This window comes from Hesperophylax consimilis, chromosome 10, assembly GCF_061612785.1.
Source record: "Hesperophylax consimilis isolate HC1 chromosome 10, BYU_Hcon_1.0, whole genome shotgun sequence".
NCBI classification, from domain to species: domain Eukaryota; kingdom Metazoa; phylum Arthropoda; class Insecta; order Trichoptera; family Limnephilidae; genus Hesperophylax; species Hesperophylax consimilis.
The window spans coordinates 32270813-32285643 of NC_142845.1; the positions used below are offsets into that span (position 1 = coordinate 32270813).

The 14831-nt window shown below is 34.3% G+C and overlaps 1 protein-coding gene across 1 annotated transcript in view; it reads left to right on the forward strand.

The window, feature by feature from the left end:
• Positions 1 to 14831, forward strand: part of HDAC4 (histone deacetylase 4) — a 329931-nt gene that overhangs the window by 84396 nt on the left and 230704 nt on the right. The gene's annotated exons all lie outside the window — the stretch shown is intronic.

Sequence of the window (14831 nt, forward strand, 5' to 3'; positions counted from 1 at the left end):
AAAGTTTATATGTATGGTAGTATTCCCAAAATTAATTAATTTAAAAAACTTAAAACAACACTCCCTCCCTAAACACGAATTATTCTCAATTAGGGAAGTGTTAATTAAAGTAACAGCTAAGAACTTAGAACTTTTTGTATTGTTTGCATTTTCGTTTTATATGATTTTTTTATATAACCTTATGGTTACTTATGGTAACTTCTAATACTTTTAATTCGTTGTGTTTGTACGAAAATTTAAGAATTATATTTCAATAAACGAAAATTAAATTTTGGAAAAAAAAAATTAATAGAAGAATTTTTAATCGAAAATACTCCGAACTCGAACCCTTTAACCGATTGTTCCAAACAAAGTTTCAAACGTTAAAATATTCTCCATTAGCTTCCGTTTTTCACATGAATTTTTATATATTATTCAGGGTGTGGCCACAAGCATAACCAGCAATTTTAATGGAATTTATTTATTTCTTTAAACCCGGCATACTTTTTGGTTCCATTTTATTTTAAAATAATGAACACTTTTTTAACCTCTTTTATTAAGTTAAATTTGTTCCCATTGAAAATTGCGTCCCATTACCCCCTCCTCCTCACGTTCCTCTGCCGCTCATCCTTCTCCCACTACTTTTTTATTCCCATATTTGTAATTGAGTTTAAAGTAAACCCTGAAGAAAATAGCATTACTTGCTAAACATGTCGGTTGTTTTTAAACAATATAAGCAATGAGACGACGATTAGAGACGCAAACAAGACATTTATGAAACGTGCTTCTATTACGAAAATAGAATGAGTATAAAAATAGATTTGTAATGGAGTAGACGTGTCCAACTGCACTGAATGTTGTTACAAGAAGGCTACAATAACACGCCTCATAATTAAATATCAATGTTAACTCTTATTATTCTTTTGTATGTGTTCTATTTTACAATTTTAAAATACAATTTCATTACATTAAATTATAAATTAATTTTCTTTAATTATTATATATGTCACATGTTTGTAACAAACGTATAAAATTATGTTAACTCAATATATTCTACATTTACATACTACCTACAGCATCTTCTAACATAACAACATTCGGTATGTTTTTCATTTGATTGAACTGTAGCAACAAGCCGCGCGCCTGGAAACTTCGCCAATTGTGGCGAGAACGCGCCGACTTTCCCACAGCTTCTAGAACGGTCGGGACCTCTCTTCTAAGACGCGCGCCTATATAAACGCCGCGTCTGCAGCTGGCTACTCAGTCTAGTCTACCCAGTAAATACGGTGATAGCTGCATCAACATATTTTATTGTCTCTACCTACAATTACCCACATAATCAAGAATTTTCTGGGTCATTATTAGACCATCGATTTTCTTAATGATTTCTAAAATCGAAGTGTTGGCCTTATCTCAGGTCTAATTATGATAAAAAGACTTATTATTCGAAGGAATTTTTTTAAAACTACCATCGTATAATTTGCCGTCCGTTTCCATCGTGCCGTACTGCTTCGAAACCTACATAACTAAAACTAGTGCAATCCGATTAGTTGTTCCGGGCTGCAGACTGCGGGATGTAAATTGCCTTGATAGACAATCTGCGATAAGAGAAGACACCTAAAGTAGAAGACAAATGACACATGAACTTATTTATTACATGATCATATTATTAAACATGAGCTTTAGCTTTTAGAGTAAAGATTTACCCTGATGATTAACTTCCGATAGGGGTGATAGATTCCATCAACAAAGGGTGCAAAATAAACCTCCAAAACTGGCGAAAATGGTATTTATTTCTGTGCTCGATAAAATTCGGCGCACATTCCCACCATGCCATGCCTCCTCACGAGGGTACCTATGTAGGCTAGTTGCTAGGCAGCCGGGGACCGTATCTTCACTCCTCCCAATGTTCCCTGATATCTTACAGTTAAATATAATTTGAAGGACCGTCAGCCTCGCATCTTTGTCTTCTCCCCGCTTCTGCCATCCCCGCAAGGTCGGCCCGGGTCATTCACTCTCCTACCGGGAAGCGGGGCTCGCGGCAAGGCATCGCAGAGTGTTTCGTTTCATATAAGCTAAACGCTAAAACCTCTAACATAGCAACCAAGTATGTACTTGTAATCCACCCGTGGGGTCATAGAATAAAGAAGAAAACTAGAAGTGCCTTCAATACAAATTTGAATGGAAAGAAATGTGCCACCGACTTTTGGTTGTAGATCAATTAGCACGCGTTCTGCTTTCTCACCTCTTGAAATCGTATATCGTCGTCCCAGTTGAATTTCGTAATCACGTTGAAACATAGGCCTAAATTGGACATATATTTGGATCACGAAACACGCCCACAAGACACTTCTTGTTTTATTCTTTATACTATGTCTAGGGTGAATTTAACCCTGATACTATGAAGATTTATAATCTGCATGAATATAACATACATTAGTACATTTTTTTATAAAATTGTTGAATTTTGGTCATTTTTGATCTTGTACAGTAGTATGTACACGCTATCAGACAAATATAGCCGACTTATTTTAGTGAAATTCACCACACGCTTTGAATCAAGTCGAAATTTACTTTAAATAAAAAAAAATATACTTTAAATAAAATTCATCATTAGTTGCTCTATTTTAAAAACAGTTTTTTGGGATATCGATATTCTTACTCTCCGAAATAACTTATAGAGAAGTTAGAAACTAAATATTTTTTAAGGCACATAAAATACCGAAATATGTATTATTTTTATGAAAATCTATCGTAATTAAAAGTATTTTGTAAAAACTATGCTACGTACTTTCTAAAATTGTCTCCATTTCTTTAGAACCGAAACTTAGCAAATCAACTCCAGAAACAACTTGAAACATCGCGCCACGTTGAGCAAAGTAATGCATCTGAGCTTTCATTGAATCAATGTATATACATTAGGAATCTGGCAATGGTAAACGCTCGCTATGATAACACCAATAAGGCTACTTCGTCACACTGTCTATCTGGTAATTTCATATTAAGTCATTGTTCAAGAATTCAATAGTGCATTTTTAGTGTTTTGCATGAAATGTAACACTGTGCGTCGCATGCCTATGTGATTGGATGGTGGCCTTGGCAGAGTTTCGGAAATTCGCACTAGTTTTAATGGATTGATCATTTAGCTTTGTTTTTCTTAGGTTTAATAAGGGTACTGCGAACTTAGAATAAACTTTCAGGTATCAATTTAAATCAGTTCTTAATGGAATGATCGGAACAGATACTTCCCAATTTACCTCCGCCATCTCCTTACGTTTTCCTCTCCCTTCACCCTCACAACATACTCCAATTGGGGATGAAAAGTCGTCGATGATTCTTGGAATCAACCTACGCATGGTTAGATAAGAGATCTAATTTTGAACAGTATGTAACCCGTTCAAGGTAGAAAAAGAGAACATCAATAATTGTGTTTGGGAGGCTGGTTTGGGTAACGCCGCCCAGGGAACCGTTTGTTGGATAACCAACACCTCTGCCATAGGTCACCCCAAGTGGATTGCCACGTTTGCTGATTCAGCAGGGATAATAATAATAATATTTGGCTAATTTATATAGCGCCGTTTTCGTGAGAAATCACCTCAAGGGCGCTGTACAAATATATTTCTTAAATAGTTAATACTAGAACTACTGACTTATCTCTAAGACTTATATCTAGTGACTTACGACTAAGGCCTATAACTACTATCTTAACGACATATATACGAGTATTTACATATTTAGCAACTTACAACTAAAATTAATATTAACAATCTAATCTTACTAACGCCAGAAGAAGAAGGAAGTTCCATTATATTAGGGTGTTTTATTGTTAGCTGGATATATATGTCAAATGAATAAAATTAATGAATAAAATCAATCGTCAATCTTAAACGCATTTAGATGATTCATCTGCCAACAATTAAACCGATTGACTTGTTATGTTCCCGCTGATATTGTCCACTGTCCATTGGTAGGCAAGTTAATAGAAAAATTGAATAAACGGAACCGCTAGATAATGTAACAATTACAGTATAAAAAAAAATGAAAAAATAAGAAATATTTCGATAGAATGACGGATTTATGGAAATGAGTGTCTGAAAAAGTGAGTTTTTAGTTTGGATCTAAATTCTGTTGGGCTGGTTATACATCTGAATTCCATAAGAAGTTTATTCCAAGCCTTAGGGCCGGATACTCCGAATGCACGATCACCAAACTTAGTGTTCGGATTAGGGATGCCCTGGTTCATCGGGTGAGGTGGGCTGCTCACTAGCTGCGAGGCGTGCCCGATCGGGAGAGGCTGGTTTGGGGAGACCCTTTGACCTCTACAACTGGTCTCTCGACCCATCGCCTTGCGCTGCAGTGGGAGAGATATTTTTATATGTGTCACTCCTGGATACGCGGATCCCTAGATTCCTACCCAATCCTCATACGTTTTACCTTTCCAGAACTTTCTATTCTTCCTTTCCTTAAAAAGACTCTCCACACAGTATCCCAAAAGACGACATATGACCTGAGGGAAATTGGTTTCCTCAGGGCCTCCTGTGTGGGGTTAATATAAAAATCGAACGTCATTTGTATATTTTTATTATATATGTATTCTTATTACATATTATGTCAACAGTAAACAGAGAAACAATCAAAACATTGTCATTATTTATCGTTTTTGGATTTTACATTCCGACTGACGACATTCTGAAGGTTACCGTTCGAGAAACTATTGGTTCAAACCATTTCCGTTAGTTAATAACTTTAGAGACTTTTTAAATACATCTGTTTGAATTTTGATTTTGTTTTCGTGAATGAATACAGGCAAATCTTGGATGTGGAAATCAACGCACTTCCCGATGTCCGATCGAGATGAAACTCGGCAGATCGACTCGTTGTCGATGACAATAAATTATATCAACGTGACAATCACACATCCACACGCGTTGTTAGCGCGGTTGACTCCAGTCGATGGGGAGGAAAGTCGATCGTCTGTAAAACCAAAAAAAAAGTTTAAAAATTATTTCATTTGATTTGTTCGTTGTGTGGACCTAATTTTAGTTTTACAATCGATATGTTGCTCGTGTGGACCTACTTGCAATCCAAATGCTGCTGGGTAGACCCATTTTTACAATTTTAATTATGTCATCAATGTTAGTAAAAGTATGAAAGTTTGTAAAGTTTTTATACTAGTCCTAGGCAGAGATCGTATGCATGTTTTCGACGATCGTCCTAAAAGCCATACATAAAAAAATCCTTTTCACACGTCTTGTATGAAAACGAGAGAAGACAGAAGATACATATCGAATCTCTTTAATCATATTCCTGTAGGCATTTCGCGAACTCATGTTTCGTTCGCATTGTATGTATAACTATTAAGGTAATGCCAGTTATAAAAACAAGTAAAAAATGCTTTATTTACTAAAACTCACACAATGGTAATACGATTCGTATGGGATGAGGTTGACATTTAATTTTAATTTCATACTTTTTCGTTAATTATTTTATTGTTAAAATAATTGTCATTAAGATATTATCGTTATAAAGTTTATTATTATACGAGTTCCTGTCCGGGACGACTTATTTCTGGATTGATAATTAAAAAAAATATTTTCGTAGAAAGCAATCACTTTGTGGTTTAACATTTGAATGAAATAAAAACAATATTTTTTGTTTAAAACCACGAATTTTTATTAATTTTAAGACCGACCGGTTTCGCTACACTCGAGCATCGTCAGGGTACAAAATTAAACGTTTAAATTTGTTTAAATTCAGTTTAATTTTGTACCCTGACGATGCTCGAGTGTAGCGAAACCGGTCGGTCTTAAAATTAATAAAAATTCGTGTTTTTAAACAAAAAAAATTGTTTTTATTTCATTTAAAAAAATATTGTTTTTATTTCATTAGAAAAAATATTGTTTTTATTTCATTAAAAAAAATATTGTTTTTTTTTTATTATGAATCGAAATATTTGCGGAAATAACGAGAGTTTTGCTAAAAACACAAACAGTTTTTGGATTTCCTCAACATTTCGTGTCTTGGAGTTGCATCCTTAAGTTTCTCGAGTACAGAATGGTAATGTGACCACCCAGTTTCGTATATTGAAATTTTAGAACACTTGAAAAAATATGAATTTTAAATATATTTTTATTATTATATCTCTTGTGTTCTTTCTGTGAAAATGTTATTTAAAGCTTTTTTATTATTTTTTTTGAAAAATGTAACTTTTATTTACTAGTATACTGTACATTTTTATTTTTCTATAAGATAAAACATATACTTGTGTGTAGAAACATAAATAATTATGAATATATTATGTTAATATATATTTCTTCTAACATGCATTTTCGACTGAACAAGTAATTATTTCATAAATAAATAAAATTACTGTACCTACTAACTCGCGTTTTTATTTCAATTCCACATATTTATTTATTTTTGAATGCAAATAAAATGTGTTGTATTTTAATCATCGATGTAGGTACGTATTGATACTACGTTTTTTTAATATAAATATGTTGTATTGTAAAGGTCCCGTTGATTATAAATGAATTGTAACTGACACCCTTCAATATTATAAGAAGCGAGTTACAACGTACGTTCCATTCGAATGCTCTACGATGTACATGCCAGCTCTGCCTGGGATTACTATAATGTCACAACAACATCTGATTACTAATGGCGGGATCACACGAGGACCATAAAGAAGATAATACAATGTTGTCCTGTCCCTGCTCCGTAAATGACAATGGGACATTACAACAATTCTACCGTAGTACAAACGCGGAAATGGACAGACGATGATGCGCGTTACGAGCGAGTTCGCGAAAAATATTAGGTATTTTCAGAGATGTGCAAAATGGGTACCCAAAACCATTTGAAATGCAAAATGGAAATGGGTCAAAACTTTTCCATTTGAAAATGCAAAATGGTTTTTAGAAAAGCATTTCAAATGCAAAATGCAAAATACCTATTTTCAAAATGCATTGAAAATGCAAAATTTCTCAGGTCAAATAATAATAATTATAGAATTTTTAAACAATTTTGTCATTTAATAATGGACATCAATGAAGAACAAACATATTACATGATGGTAAATCCAAAAACACCACGACTACAGATTATGAAACCACAAAAAAAAGCGCGGGACATATTTTTTCAACGTAAAAACATAGAAACTGCTATCTAACATTTAATATTACAGCGTCATGGCCATGTTCAGTATTTAAATCAGTATTTTTTGTAATGGTGTCACTCAATTGCCAGGGCTCCTACCAGGGAGCAACTTGACAAATGTAAATTATCTCTCATAGCGAGGTTGAGGACCGACTGATATTTGGGGCTTATGAAAAAAAGGTGAGTGGAGAAAGTAGGAAGAATGTTGCAAAAAAGCATTTAAAATGGAAAATGTATTGAGAAAAGCATTTAAAAACAAAATGGTTTTTAGAAAAGCATTAAAAATGCAAAATGGAAAATGCCCATTTTGCATTTCCATTTGAAATGGATTTATTTGAAATAAAGCACATCTCTGGGTATTTTATACCAAGATTTACTGTAGTGTTCCATTTACGCAACATTATTGCGCGGAGCGACTGGCTATTGTCCTACTGTCATGTCAAAACGCGTTTACACGCGGACAACGCGGCCGGGCGCGATGATAGTTTTAAAACACTATTCTACAAAGGTAGCTTGCCCGTCTGTGGGACAATGTCCTGTCTCCAAACTACTGTTCGCACTAGAACAATGGGTCCTGAGACAGAGATGAGACAGTATTGTACCTTCCTCGTGTGATCCCTCAACTGAATAGTGATATCGTGTGGCGTAGTTTTTGTCGAATGAGTACGTACAAAACAGTTATTAGAATATATACAAGATATTATGCTACATTTATTATACAATATCTTGCGCATATTCTGGTACCATAATATTATGAAAAAATGATTTCTCTCGGCGCTGGGGCGTGACGCAGCGAGTATTTTTAGAAAATTCGCTCGTCCAAAATAAGCTGAATCCCGAAAATTATCGATTACATTTTTTTGCTAGCTGTGTATTTTTACATGCGAAATACTGGACGTCTTTTGTTCTTCTTACACCATAACCTCGTTATATATATATATATATTTTTTTTTTTTTAATTGAATAAGAACCCCTTTTAAGTTAATGTCTACCTCTGATTAAAAAAAATAATTTAGAACCATTGACATAAATACAAAGACGCGTTTTGTTCCTACTAATCATAAAAAAAATATTCCTATTTTTATATTTAAATCGAATAACGAAATGCATGAGAAAAGAATAGCCACAAAGAATTTGTGTGAATGAGCGAAATGCTCACCTGTTAGTGGGCTCGCTTTTACCTCATTCTTGTCTAGCAAACAAACGAGCAGAGTAGTAGAGTACAACGTACTGTCACTAGGTTGTCCATCATACTCGAAAGCAATTCGAGCTTCACTGGAGGATAGCTGGATAAAATAACCACAAATTAAATTAAATGTATTTGAAGCCTTATAGCTTTACTATAAAGCAGAAAATCCGTCGTTCAAAATCTCTTGAACGTTGCCTTTTCTGTCTGAAGTTCCTAGGCAATCGCCACTATTTTCAAATATGAGCTCAATAATGAGCTTTCGATCTTTAAAACAACCTTTTAATTAGTAGGAAAATCTGAAAAATCTAGGTAAATATTTTTTCTTACATTATTTTCAATAACACTTATGAGATGAGTCTAATCAAGTAATTTAAAAAATTCTAGTGGGGACTAAAACTCCCACTTTATTTTATTTAAATATTCAAATACATTAAGTCGGATTTAAAGTCGTAAAAAAGTATTAAAACATAAAGGTAGGTTATTGGTGTTTGCGTGCATATTATATTTTCTTAAAAAAAATTATTATAAAATTCTGCCTTAAGGTGAGGCAATACCCTTAAATAAAATCAGAATCTTAACGACGTAAGTGAAGAAGCCAAGCATAATAATATGCGACGCGTGACCCTGGTGTATTTGACATACCTGCGGTTGAATATGCCCTATCAAATCTCTTAAATAAAGAATCTTAACGACATAGGTAATGAAGTCGTGTAAAAACAATATTCGGTGCGCGGCCCGGTAATGAACGGACCTACTGTCGACTTTGCCCTAGCAGACCTAGATAATTGATTTTCGTGGGGTTTATTTAATTATTTCTGATGAACGTATTAATAAAATATCTAATGTTTCTGAAGGGATCCCTCGGGAAGTTACTAATTATTCTTCTATAAAAATACCTATAATCTGGTGCTTACGGCTAACTTTATAGTTGATTAGATTTATAGAACGTTTTATTAGATTTTCGAACCGTTTTACATAAAATATTTTAATAGTAAGGTACTGTTTTTCATAATCTTAAATATAAGTAACTTACATCCGTAGGGATCGCTCTAAATATCTTATGTCGCCTTAAAGGAGATGGGGGTATTTTTTTAAGTGTCAAGCGTGCATGGTCGAGGGATAAGGTTCTCGACTAGCAAGCTGGAAGTCGCGGGTTCAAATTCCGGCGTGCGTAAATAAATACTTGATTAATTTGTGTTATTTTATAATTTTCTCATTTGAAATACGTTTGCGACACGTTGCAGAGTGGAAGACATCGTATCAGTATCGCGCTGGTGTAAGACCACTATTCAGAATTGAAACGTTGCTTGAAATGGCTTTGACCGTGTTTAGTGACCAGTTTTGAATAGCCAGGTACTTCCCCACCTTCCTCTCCCCTATATCCTTCCCCTCCCCACTACCTTCAGCCTTACCATATACCCCAATAGAGGATGCCATAGTCTCACTGGATCAAGACGAATGGGAGAAGTTTATGGTTTCACACATAAAAAAATCTCGTAATAAAACTGTAGATAGGTTTAATAAACAAACACATCGGGACACTCTTCTTTATTCAACCTAAATATTCAATAGGCATAAAATCAGCTTCAAGCCACACGCTAAACTCTTCGATACCCAATATATAATATTATACAATATTTTGTATCCAATCTAATCTTACCACACCAAGTGTATCCGGAACGTGATTCGCCTGTGACGCAGGAGCCCTATTAATAGATTCCCGCCTCTCGATTCTCGTAAGAACTGTGACCTGATCAGTGGTCACATTCCTCTCCCTTGGTACTGCAGCCTCCCCCAATTAATGGGGGCTGTAATAATTGTTGTATAAGTTTTATAATTATTTTTGATTCCCTCTTTAATTACAAAATATTTATTCAAAGCTTTATGAAAGGGTGGAAAAATGAATGCTTTTCATAAATAAGAAACGTACAAAAACGTTGTTTACTTGCGTAATATTTCTTTCCATTTATTTATGGGTATCTGTTACAACCAGGGTTTAGTCGAACATAGTATTTATACAGAGGCATTGCTTGGGTATGAAGTTTGTCAAGGTCTTGACGGCAAATGCATCTGACCGTCTACTGCGTTGTGGACCGGATCAGTAGATACTGGTCCAGAGAGACTTTTGACCACTACAACCAGATTCTGGATGAATCTACCTCGCAGTAGGAAGTGTAGATTTATCCGTCCGTCACTTCAGGATACACTGACCCTCAGCTTCTTCCCACCACTCGTACCTTTTTCTTCGTCTCTTCTCCTTCATTTTCTTTAAAAAAACTCTCCACACAGCATCCCCAAGATGTCATAGGCCCTGAGGGAAAATATTAAACCTTCTGTGTGGAATTAATGTACGGATAAATAAAAAAATATACCCTTACCTAATTTTATTGTTTTCTTCATCTGCTCGAGAGATACCAATACAGACGTGGATCTATTCAGAACCTCGCTTTTAGAGCAAAATAAGTAATATATAAATTGTAAGTTGATTAAAATCTATTTCGGTGCTCTTTTAGAAAACGAAAAAAGTCATTGATTATTTTCTAACAATAATGATTGCATAATAAAAGAGATTTTATCACAGTGAAAAATCGTTATTTAAACAATTACTTTGTAAGTATCTTCCCTATGTTTAATCCGTTCCATGAAGTCAATTTATTACATTAAGTCAGACGATATTAAGGGTAGTGATGTACTCTTTGGGTTAGTGTCATAATCCACCGACAACTAACTTCCCGACAAACCCTAAATTCCAACAGACTATCTTCCCAACACGCTAACTTCTTAAATAAATAAACTACAATATCTATGATATATATATAAGTAGTGAACTCTGAAAACCAAAGATATTCAATAATCTGTTTTATACATAGTCTAAAAATATAGTCCGTACCATCGACATAAATACAAAGTCGCATTATGTTAATAATAATCGAACAAAAAATATTTCACATTCCTGTTTCTAGATTGAAATTTAATAAAGAAACGCGTAAGAAAAGAATAGCTACAACGAATACCTATGTGCGAATTAATGAAATGGCTACAAATAACATCATTCAAGGCTAAATCGAACGGAACGCTTTAGAAAGAGATAGCAATTCGAAGAATATGTGTGCGGATGAAAAGCTACATTATTATAAACGCCCCTCGTTTCTGTAGGCGTTCCTCGTGACACCAGTTGCCAGTTTAAGCGGCCTACTGACGGACGAGCACAGACGAGCGACGAGAATTTTTGTATGGAAGTCTACCGGATAAATCGCTTGATGTCGTTCGCAGACGCCTCGCCGCGGACATGCTCGCCCGTCAGTGGACCGCTTTTCCTCTGCTTCCCGACGAACAACCGAGCGAGCAAAGTAACAGAATACGACGCACTGTCGCTAGGTTGTCCATCATACTCATATGTGTCTTTGCGTCGCTGTCTCACTTATTTTATTCGGAAAGCATTGTGAATAATTGTATTTAATGTGATTTTTTAGTACATACAAATGGAAAGAAACTCCGTCAGATTTGGTTTTTGCTCGAGTATGATTTATGCACATCTCAAAAGCCCAGGAAGGCTTTTTTTCACAAAAAAGACCCTAGGTCGATGTGTTTGTGACAGCCGGTGACAACTTGTCCGACCGACGGACTTATGTGTGATACTAAACGCAGTAAATCACAATTCTATCCACTGGATCTAGTTGAGTGAATCCACGCGCGTTGTCTCAGTAACATATTCTCCCTTTTAATTCATCATTAACATTTAATTATGTTTTGATTAGTCACGATCCTTATGTAATGTATAATTTAATAGTTTAGAAATCGAAGAATCATTCTGACTGAAGTCTGTTCTAATAAAAATTGTAATTAAAATTACCAATACATCTATTTTTACTTTGGCTATTTATCGTACTTTGAAAATAGATATTGTTTGTAATTTAGGACTCTCAGCAGTTATTAGTTTATAAATAAGTTGAGTTCGAGAAAATATTATCTATTAGTCCGGCTGCCGCAACAGGTTGGTACAGTCGACTTCAGTGAAACTTGAACGCCAACAAACATAATTTAGGGTGAGCAGAGAAGATTTACATTTATTTTAATGCAAAAAAATCTGTACCTGTACATGTTCCTTGCTTCATTGAATTCATTTAAATTCGTATAGAAACAGAATAGTATATATATGCTGACATGACCCGACTTAAGAATTTCATAATGATGATGAGCGCCCTTGAGGTGATTTTTCACAAAAACGGCGCTCTACAAATTATCCAATTATTATTATTATGATGAATCACAGTTCAATTTAAGATTTAAGGCCCGAATAGCTACATCTAGTCCTACATGTAACCATATCTTTTTTTTATTTTCTATTTCAAATTTTCGTTTAAGGACGGGTTGTTTCGGAGAATTTGAACAATTTATTCAAAGATTTTTTTTCAAGTTCTGTTATTATTTCAGTTCTGTCAAGCAACTAGCCTATAATGATATAGTAAAAAAAAATGAATAGGACTTTCACAGAACCCGAAAATGAACTCAAACCCGAAATTTGATGAATTGTTCAAATTCTCCGAAACAACCCATCCAAAGAATCGCTAATAGTGTCTTCAATAATTAAATATTAGAATTTGAGTTATTCCAAAAAAGAATATAATTTTATTGATTTATTTCATCACACTTCCTTTCTTTTTGTTTTGCTTCCAGTTAATTTTTTTTTCAATAAGTTTGAATAGCAGCCGTTTTATCTCAATAACACCTTTCTCTCATTGTCATTAGGTACAAGAGGGCTATGCTATCAAATCTTTTCAATCAATATTAATTTAATCTAATTCTACCTTATTTGCACTATAGAAACTTATGTACTTGTATCTCTTGTTTACTTACTTACTTACTCTCTAATGTCATTTCACAATCAAATGCCACATATATTTGTAATTCTTTGTTTTAAATATTTCTACGATTTTAACTGTGACATGTTATCATTGTTTATGGTATATTTATACCGTTGATATTAAATAAATAAATTATTGATACCTACTCCATGTTTAAATGTAAACTTAAAAATGTATATTTAAGTACAGGATTTTCCAATAAGAGGTGTTATTTTCATATTCAATCGTAAAAGATCAATGGTTTCGTTGCTTGTGTGGCACGTGGCGCTGTCTTGTTGAAAGTAAACGTTGTCCAGATCAATACCATCCAATTCCGGCCATAAAAAATCATTTATCATCTCTCGATAGCGCAATCCATTCACCGTAACTGTTGCTCCAGCCTCATTTTCGAAAAATTAAGGTCCAATGACTCCGCCGGACCATAAACCTCACCAAACAGTCACACGTTGAGGATAAAGAGGCTTTTCAACAATAATTCTTGGGTTTTCCGAGCCAGAGATGCGAAAATTTTGCTTGTTGACGAAGCCACCGAGGTGGAAATGGGCCTCATCACTCAAGATGATTTGCATTTGATTCACTCAAGTGAATTTTAATAATTTCAATGCGTTGTTGAAGCGTGTATCGTTCCATTTTTAATGGCGTAGTTTCTACTTGTCAAATGTCAAAAAATGACAGCTTCAAAAGTAACATCTACCTAAATAGCGGGCTATACAAAATAACACCTCTTATTGGAAAACCCTGTAGTTGCACTTTATTAGAACTGCTTATACAATAATGTCATATATTTTTCTATTTTTAATTTGGTCATAAATTTTGTCGTTATGTTATTGGTTAGTAATATTAACAATTTCTAACCCTGTAAGATAATAATGGAAACAATGGAACAATTTGCAAACGACGATTATTTCTCCACCCGATTGTTCCGACTGTTCCCAATAAAACAACTATAGTGTATTCGTTTTTAAATATATTTTTAAAACATTCTTTTCAAAGGAGTTTTATTAGCAAGTTTGCAGCTCGCTTCATTTTTCTTTTAATCTGACAAGAGTAAATTTCATGGTCACCTATGGGCTGGAGCCTCAAAACACCTGATAAACCTACTTGATTATGTGCAAAGCAGGGCGGTTCGTCTGCACAGACGAAATGTAGGCATGCTGAGTATATTCTACGGGTATTTCAATACTCCTAAAAAAACGTGTTCAGTCAAACTTGAGTTTTTTCCAATATGAAACTTATTTAGACATACTGAAAATTCTTGAAAGCGATATTTTTTTGTCCAGCGCAATTTATTCCAGTAAGTGTGATTCTCTCCATGTGTATAATTCTGGCATCGTTATTAATATTGTTACGTGAAATTCACTCCTGTGTAATTTCGTTCAGACAGTGTATTTTTTTACCCACGTAACTGAGCTCGGCGTCATTGTTTAAAATAAATACCAATCAACGGTAGAAAGTTTAACTTTGAAAAGCAATATGAAGCCCTCCGTTTTTTGTATTGAGAACATAATCTCCTTTCTGTTCGGGACTTATATCAGATATTTAATTTTCCTACCTTTCTATTTCGGGCCACCGTTACGAGACTTATAACAAATTAAAAAGTCTGAAAGCAAAATAATTATCAAGCTGTTTTCCCGATATCA